Here is a 9,620-nt window from a genome sequence, read left to right as displayed (position 1 = left end):
TACTTCCGCTGCGAGGGCCGCCGTGTGCTCCTCCGTTCGGAGGGAGCGTTCGGTGTTTCCATTGACCGTAATTACTCCTCGAGGGCCTGGCATCTTGAGCTTAAGGTATGCGTAGTGCGGTACCGCATTGAACTTGGCGAATGCGGTTCGCCCGAGCAGTGCGTGATAGCCACTGCGGAATGGGACTATGTCAAAGATTAACTCCTCGCTTCGGAAATTATCCGGAGATCCGAAGACCACTTCAAGTGTGACTGAGCCTATACAGTTGGCCTCTACACCTGGTATTATGCCTTTAAAGGTCGTTTTGGTGGGCTCAATCCTCGAGGGATCTATGCCCATTTTCTGCACTGTATCCTGGTAAAGCGGGTTCAGGCTGCTGCCGCCGTCCATAATGACTCTAGTGAGATGAAATCCGTCAATAATTGGGTCTAGAACCAATGCGGCGAATCTGCCATGATGGGTGCTAGTGGGATGGTCCCTTCGATCAAAGGTGATCGGGCAGGAGGACCATGGGTTGAACTTTGGGGCGACTGGCTCTACCGCGTATACGTCCCTTAACGCGCGCTTCCGCTCCCTCTTGGGGATGTGGGTTGTGTATATCATGTTCACCGTCCGCACTTGTGGGGGAAAACCCTTCTGTCCACTGTTGTTCGGTGGCCGGGGATCTTCGTCGTCATCGCTATGCAGCCCCTTGTCGGTATTTTCGGCATTTAACTTGCCTGCCTGCTTGAACACCCAACAATCCCTGTTGGTGTGATTGGCCGGCTTTTCGGGGGTGCCATGTATCTGGCACAAGCAGTCCAGTATTCGGTTCAAACTGGACGGGCCCCTAGGACTTCTTTTGAATGGCTTTTTCCTCTGACCAGATTTATAGCCTCTGAATCCGGCATTAACTGTTGTATCCTCAGCATTGTCACCGTTAATGCGGTGCTTCTGCTTGTTGCGACGCGACCTGCCACTACTGTCCCTGGTATCCGAATTACCAGGGTTCTTGGTCATATTGTTGCTATGAGCAAGCCAGCTGTCTTCTCCCGCGCAAAAGCGGGTCATGAGTGTCGTGAGTGCTGCCATAGATTTCGGCTTTTCCTGTCCAAGGTGCCGGGCAAGCCACTCGTCACGGATATTGTGCTTGAAGGCTGCTAGGGCCTCTGCGTCCGGACAGTCGACTATTTGATTTTTCTTTGTTAGGAACCATGTCCAGAATTGCCTGGCCGATTCCTCTGGCTGCTGAATTATGTGGCTTAGGTCATCGGCGTCTGGTGGTCGCACATAAGTGCCCTGGAAATTGTCAAGGAATGCGGCTTCTAGGTCCTCCCAACAACTGATTGATCCTGCTTCTAGGTCCTCCTCTAATCGGGGTAGCAACCTGCGCTTTGGGTAGCTCTTGGAGGGGCGTTCGAGTTTATGCTCTTCGGCCGCAAGGACTTCAGTCCATCTGTCGACTAGAAAATCTTGATAAGCTCTAAGTTGTTGTTGTTTTTTCTTGAGGCTTCTTGCCATGGCCATAAGCCTGCGTTGAAAATGCTCTTGCTCGACAGGATCCTCTCACACGACGAATTCGTCGTCGTCGAGGCTTGCCTCGTCTTCAGAGGGAGGCATATAATTATCGTCCTCGACCTCTCTGTCTGCCGCTCTCTCATGAGGGCTGGCTTCTCCATCCTCCTGTGCCGAATCTTGCTGGAGGGGGTTTTCTTCGGCACTCTCCGGAGTATTATTATCTCCCGTGCTGGAATCACCGTATTTGCTTTGGCGGGATTTTGAGCGGCGCCGTTGACGCTGGCGCTTAGGCTGTTTCTTCGAGGGGTCATCCTCCGCTGTTCCATCGCCATCTCCTTCTTTTGGGGTGTCCACCATGTATATGTCATATGACGAGGTGGCTTTCCAGGGCCCAATAGGCGTTGGTTCTTCATCGTCTCCTACATCGGCGTCCATACCTTCGATGTCTTCAGAGTCGAAGTCGAGCATGTCGGTTAAATCGTCGACAGTGGCTACAAAGTGGGTGGTGGGTGGGCTTTGAATTTCTTCATCGTCCGTATCCCAACCTTGCTGACCGTAGTCCGGCCAGGGCTCTCCTGATAAAGAGAGAGACTTTAGTGTCTTCAAAATATCACCGAAAGGCGAGTGCTGAAAGATGTCCGCGGTAGTAAACTCCATGATCGGCGCCCAATCGGATTCGATCGGCTAGGGCGCGGAGGGTTCAGAGTCCGGAGAGGAGTCCGGCTCCTTGGAGTCACGAGTCTGGCGGAGTGCGGGGCTGGTTTTCGGCTCGATCGCCGTTGGGATCGCAGCCTCCGAGGCGGTGTCCAACCACTCATCCTCGATCGGCGCAGTTGGCTCCGAATTAAGGGTCGAAGCCGATGCGGGTGCGGCCTCCAGGGCACTGTTCGGTGGTAGAGCTAGATCATGCTCGTTGTGATAGTGCGGCGCGCTCGGCAGTGGCTCGAATCCGTCGAAGATCAAGTCCCCGCGGATGTCAGCTGTGTTGTTTAAACTTCCAAATCTGACCTGACGTCCAGGGGCATAGCTTTCTATTTGCTCCAGATGGCCAAGTGAATTGGCCCACAGTGCGAAGCCGCCGAAGACGAAGATCTGTCCGGGGAGGAAGGTCTCACCCTGGACTGCATCGCTATTGATGATCGTAGGAGCCATCAAGCCTAACGGCGACGACACACAGGAACTCTCAATGAAAGCACCAATGTCGGTGTCAAAACCGGCGGATCTCGGGTAGGGGGTCCCGAACTGTGCATCTAGGCCGGATGGTAACAGGAGGCAAGGGACACGAAGTTTTACCCAGGTTCGGGCCCTCTTGATGGAGGTAAAACCCTACGTCCTGCTTGATTAATATTGATGATATGGGTAGTACAAGACTAGATCTACCACGAGATCGGAGAGGCTAAACCCTAGAAGCTAGCCTATGGTATGATTGTTGTTCTGTATGTTGTCCTACGGATTAAAACCCTCTGGTTTATATAGACACCGGGGAGGGTTAGGGTTATACAAAGTCGGTTACAATGGTAGGAGATCTACATATCCGTATCGCCAAGCTTGCCTTCCACGCCAAGGAAAGTCCCTTCCGAACATGGGATGGAGTCTTCAATCTTGTATCTTCATAGTCCAGGAGTCCGGCTGAAGGTATAGTCCGGCCATCCGGACACCCCCTAATCCAGGACTCCCTCAGCGGGGAAGCGACGTCGCACCATCTGTCCTCCTCTTGCGGTGGGAGAACGAATACTCCTATGGCTCCGGCTAGCTCTGCACCCTCACGAATGGCACACCGTACTCGATCGATTCATTATCCTCTGGGTGCTCGACCTTCGACCTGTACACCCACGACCTCCACCTGACTTTCGCCTCAGGCGAATCTGTTTGCTCCATCGCCCAGAGGAGATACTCGATGAACTCGAAGAACTGCGGCGTGACTGCCACCGAGGAGTACATCGCCGCCCTCATCGCCACCGTCTCGCTCTTTCGCATACATTGCCACATGGCCCTCACCGTCGTCGAAATCTCCCACTCATTGTCAAACCAAGTAAGGATCTCCTTCAACCTGGCTAACTTTGCCTGGTCGCTGCCGGCGATCTGCCTGATTAGCTGCTGCATCCTCTCCATAGATGTCCTTCTGAGTGGTCCGGTGCTAGCTTTAGAAGATAGGAGGAGATACGGTGGTCTTGCAATAGAGAAGAGGGAGAGGCGATACAGTGGTTTTGGAATGGAGATGATGGACAAGAGAGGGGGTGGTTTTGAAATGGAGAAGAGGGAGAGGTGAGACGGTGGTTTTGGAATTAGATGATGGAGAGGTTTCCCTGGAGAGGATGCCTTTCGGTCGCTGACAGGTGGGCCCCGCGCTTGGTGGGACCCATGTGTCAGTGTCTCAATGGCAGGATGAGCTACGTCAGGGGATCCTCGTCCGAGTAGAGAGGAGGTGTTTTGCAATGGAGAAGAGGGAGAGGCAAGACAATGGTTTTGGAATGGAGATGATGGAGAGGAGAGGAGGTGGTTTTGCAATGGAGAAGAGGGAGAGGAGCGTGCGACAGCGATTTAGGATTGGACAAGAGGGTCGGCGCGCTGTGACTGGATCAAAATCAAAATAAATTTACCCTTCAACTAAGAAAGCGACCCCACATTAACTAGTCGCCTTTTTATTCTGGGTCATAATTGACCATTATTTTCACAAATAAAATATATGTTATACGTTGCAAAAATAATATAATTTGAAAGTACATTCAGATACGAACCAAAAAATACAATTTTTGGTGACATGCATTCACCTTTTGCTTGTCAAATACAGTACGTGGTCAAACTTTGACCCAAAATACGCAAAACAAAAAAATACTTCCAAGACCAGCGCCGCTCCTCTCCTCATAAACCACCGCCGCTCCTCTCCTATTCCAATCTAAATCCACTGCCAGTCCTCTCCTCTTCCATTTCAAAACCACCGCCCTCCTCTCCTATTCCAATCCAAAACCAGCGTCGCTCCTCTCCTGTTCGAATCCAAAACTAGTGCTGCTCCTCTCCTCTTCCATTTAAAAACCACCGCCGGCGAGTGAAGGTGCTGTGGAGAAGTAGATCGATGGAGGAGTATAGCCGATACGTGAGGACCATAGACGGCGACCCTGTGAAGCTAGCTAGGATGTTGGACATACAGTGTTGGTTTGACAACAAGGACCAACTAGCGAAGACGGCGACATCCATGGCCCAATATCTGCAACAGAGCAAAAATGCGGCGATACTCTCGAAGGGAGTCGCTTGGGAGTACATAGAGCTGCTCCTCTGGGCCATGGAATAAACAGATTCACCGAATCCGATCATGAGGGATTGGTGGTGGGAGTATCGATCCCAGATGGAGCATCCACCAGAGATTGAAGGATCGAGCATCTATAGTGTGCCGTTTGTGAGGGTGTCGTGCCAGAGCGAGCCAATGGAGTCTTCGTCGACCGAACCCAGCTGCAAGAGGAGAAAAGTAGTTGGCCCGATGATGCTTCCCCGCCATCCTCTCCCTCGCCGTTCACATCGTCTCACGGGGCAGCTGTCTACCGTCGAGGAATATGAGGGGACTGCCCCCCAGCCCAATAGTCGAGCAGGTTGTGAATTGTCAGGAGGAGCTTAGGGTTGTCAGTATTTGCAGGTTGTGAATTGTGTTTTGTGTTGTGTATTTTGAGAGTACTTTCAAATATGAATGTCTTTTGAATTTCGGATTTGCAGTGGTGAGCATATGAAGTATTTTATGAATTCTAGAGATCTATTTTTGGCACTTAAAAAATGTAGTTTCATAGGAGTATAAAAGTGCAGACAATGTGATTCTCAAAGAAGAAACTGCAAGTTTCAGTTTCAGATAAGAAACTGCAAGTTCAGTTTCAAATAAGAAACTGCAACTCTGAGAGGCAGAGCATTTATATTAACACGGCTGAAAGGGCATTTCCCTACTTTATGTTTTGGAGGATGATGACAACCCTTTGTTGGTCTAATCCTGTGCTAAATGTTTCAGGTACTTGACGCTTAGTCCCACATCGGAAAGCTATTCTCTCTTGTAGGAAAAGATCGACGACAGAGTCCCTATGCTTTTTATCTCTTTGGTCGTAGGGAACCCGTACTATCAAGAGGGAATCCTCATTAGAAAGAACTGGGGGAATCTTTTCACGTACACCTTCATCACCCCTCCTTTGTCTTTCTCAGGCGTGAGAGAGAGAGAGTTTTCCTTGTCTCTTCCCTTATCTATTCCTGCTCACTGTTTCTGCCCAGCGGTTATACCGCTCTCTGGAGCGGTTGTACCACTGGGTCTTGTCGCTCATCAGCTTTGCTCGAGCGGTTGTACCGCTGCCTCCGGGCGGTGGTACCGCCACCATGCTCTGCAAATGCTAGGGCAGTGGTTCCGGCCATGAACCGCTCAAGTACCGCTCGCGCTTCTGTTTTGATGCGGCTCTTGGGTGGTAGTGGCCCGGTTGGTCCGGTCGTTCCTCGATGACCGGTACCACCGGTGGTCCGAGCGGTTCTTCCTCTTGGAACTTAGCCGCCCAAGAGCTCAAGGCCATGCGGTTGTTCCGGCCAGGCACTGCCCAAGTACCGGTCAAGCTCCTGTTTTGATGCGGTGGTTGTGCGGTGGCTAGGCGGTTAGTCCGGTTATTTTTCTTAGCCGGTACTACCGACTGTAGGTCTGGTTGTACCGCTTGGTAGGGTTCTGCAGATACACTGTGAGTCCCGGTTGTACCGGGACGAGGACCGGTTGTACCACTGCAGTGCAAAAAGACGCAGTAACGGCTGGAATTTAGGGTTGGTATATAAGGGAGCTTCTCCCACCTACCACTCTCACTTTGACCTTTCTCACTCCACCATGAATGCACTTCAAGCTCTCTTGCCCGATCTATCTCTCTAGCCACTCAACCTTGTTGATTTGCTAGGGATTGAAGGAGGAGACCTAGATCTACACTTCCACCAAAGGATATTTGCTTCCCCCATACTTTCTTGTGTGGATTTTTTTACTCTTGGGTGTTTGAGCACCCTAGATGGTTGAGGTCACCTCGGAGCCATATTCCATTGTGGTGAAGCTTCGTGGTTTCGTTGGGAGCCTCCAATTAAGTTGTGGAGAGAGCCCCAACCTTGTTTGTAAAGGTTCGGTCACCGCCTTCAAGGGCACCAATAGTGGAATCATGGCATCTCGCGTTGTGTGAGGGCGTGAGGAGAATACGGTGGCCCTAGTGGCTTCTTGGGGAGCATTGTGCCTCCACACCGCTCCAACGGAGACGTACTTCCCTTCAAAAGGAAGGAACTTCGGTAACACATCCTCGTCTTCACCGGCTCCACTCTCGGTCTTCTCGTCCCTTTACTTTTGCAAGCTTACTTGTGTTACTTTCCTTGCTTGCTTGTGTGCTTGTATGTGTTGCATCATATAGGTTGCTCACCTAGTTGCACATCTAGACAACCTACTTGGTTGCAAAGTTTAATTTGGTAAAGAAAAGCTAAAAATTGTTATTTGCCTATTCACCCCCCCTCTAGTCAACTATATCGATCCTTTCAATTGGTATCAGAGCCTCATCTCTTTGTTAAGGACTTTACCGTCCGAAGAGTATGGTTGATACCGTAGACGGTGTGGAGGAACACTCAGGTGTGAATCCAGTCTCGTCTATGGGCGATGGCGGAACCTCGGTCTCTCGTGACGAGTTCAATGTGGCCTTGGAGACATTGAAAACCTCCATGACAACCGAGGTTTAAAGAATGTTTACTAAATTCCTTGAAGGGATTAAACTATCCACCGCACCGTTGAAAGTGGGTAATCCCACCGACAAGGTGACGGATGCTACCTCCGATAAGGGGGAAGCTAGTAGCGAAAAGGCTCCTTCTTCTAGTGGTAAGAATGGCACCGGCATCTTTGCTCATGTGGAACCACCACTTGTTTATGATGGACCGGTTCCTTCCACTCATTTGAATCATGCCGGTCCTCCCCCTAAGATTGTGAAAAATGAGGACTTTGATTCTTGGGTTTACCTCTTTAAACGTCATTTTAATCATGTGAACAATAATTTTTGGAGAATCATTGAAGAAGGTTTCGATCCGCATGATCCAAGCAACTTCACTGCTCGAGAAGCCGCGGATAATCAATTCAATGAGAATGCTCTCTTCATCATTCAAGATGCAATTCCACCCGAAGATCTACCTCATCTTCGGCCCTTCGCCTTGGCCAAAGACGCATGGCTTTGTGTTGTCTCACTCTACCGGGGAAGCGCAAGCATTCAACGCTCCAACTATGAAGTGGTGCAAGATGAGGCCGATGAGTTTGCAATGAAAGAAGATGAAGAACCTCGTGAGCTTTATCGGAGAGTAACCAAACTCGCAGTCTCACTCCGAGATCACGGGAGCAAGGACACGGATGACAATTGGATCAAGCGCAAATTCCTCAAGGCAATGATGCCCTACCACAAGGCCATGTCCTCCGTCATTCGTCAAAGGCCGGACTTCCACACTTTGACCTCAAGCGAAATGTTGGATGAGTTTGTGGCCATGAACATTTTGGACAAGACCGCTGACAATGCGGTGCTTCGTTCTCAAAGGGCAAAGAAGCCCAACCTTGCATTGAAGGCCAAGCTCTGCGTTGAAGAAGAGGAAGAGGAAGAAGAGGAGAGCAACCCCAAAGATACTAAGTATGCATATCATGAACACATGGCACTTACTTCAAGGAAATTTTGGAGCAAGAAAAACTCAAGGCCAAACTTTAAGAAAAACAACTCAAGTGGCACGAATAGCAAGCAACGTGTAAGGACTTGCTACAATTGTGGCAATGTGAGTCATTTTGTTGCAGAGTGCCCGTATGAGAAGAGGGAAGACAATGGTGGCAAGCTCATCCGAAAGGACAAGGCCAAGTCGTTCCCCAACAAGAGCAACTTCACCAAGAAGACTCCCCCCAAGGCATTGGTGGTACAAGAAGAGTATAATGAGGATGATGACGATGATGAAGATGGTGAGTCGGTTGCCATGGCCTCTGTTGCCATTGTGACGACTCCACGGGTTTCTCTCTTCGACTCACCCAATGAGAGCATCACTGCCAAGTGCCTCATGGCTAAAGCCACCAACAAGGGAACCTCCAGCATCAAAACTACCATCATTAATCATCCTTCTTCGACGGATAGCGTTGATGAACATGATGGAGCTAATGTGGAGGTGAATGAGTTTGATGCCTTTATGGGCAAACTTAAGGGTAAATCCAAGGAGCACTTTGTTGCTCTCTTGGAACAACTTGGTGAAGCCAATGACATGATCGAGGCTCACAAAGATACCATCTCTAAGATGGAAGGGCATAGTCGTGACTATGCCGATGAGATCTCAGATCTTTCCAATGCTCTTGAGGAAGAGCGTGGTCTTCGTTTGGCTCTTGAGGAGTCACACAACGTTGATCATGCTAAGTTAAAGAAAGATTTTGATCATGTTCTCATTGTTTCTCGTGTGCTAAAATCCGAGAAGGCCGAACTTGAGGTTGATCTTGCTAGACTCAAAGAGGAGTTTGATCTACTCGACAAGGCTCACAAGGTCTTGAAGGGTGCTCATGCTAGCCTCAAAGAGTCTCATGATCAACTTCAAGTAAAGCTAACCAAGGAAAAAGCCACTTTTCCTCGTATGATGTTAATCGATAATGCAAATGCTACTAACCCATGTTGTGAGCATGTGCATCTTGTTGAGGAGAACGCTAAGCTAAAGGTGCAATTTGAGAAGGGTCTTGCGCCTTGCATACAAGGCAAGAAGAACCTCAATGACCTCTTGACCAACGAAAAGGGAGTTGTGGCTAAGGAAGGGATTGGGTACGTGCCCGAGTCCAAGAACAAGAAGAAGAATGACAAGACCAAACGACCTCCTCCTCTCATGCAAACCTTTGTGAAGGAGGGATAGAGTGCTTCCAAGGAGAAGAAGAACAATGCGAAGGGTGGCGGTGTCAAAAAGGGCAATGCCACTCCTCCCATCAAAGCCGGTGACTTTAATCCTTCTTATATGTTATGTCGAGCTAGTGATGGGCATGTCGATGCCAAATTTGTTGGTTCCCCTCATGAGTACATTGAATGGTCTATTTGGGTTCCAAAGACCCTTGTTACTAACATCAAAGGACCCATTACAAAATGGGCACCTAAAACCAAGCATTG

The sequence above is a fragment of the Triticum urartu genome, chromosome 3A, assembly GCF_056163025.1.
Source record: "Triticum urartu cultivar PI428250 chromosome 3A, HENAU_Tu73, whole genome shotgun sequence".
Classification (NCBI taxonomy): domain Eukaryota; kingdom Viridiplantae; phylum Streptophyta; class Magnoliopsida; order Poales; family Poaceae; genus Triticum; species Triticum urartu.
This window is presented reverse-complemented; position numbering follows the sequence as displayed.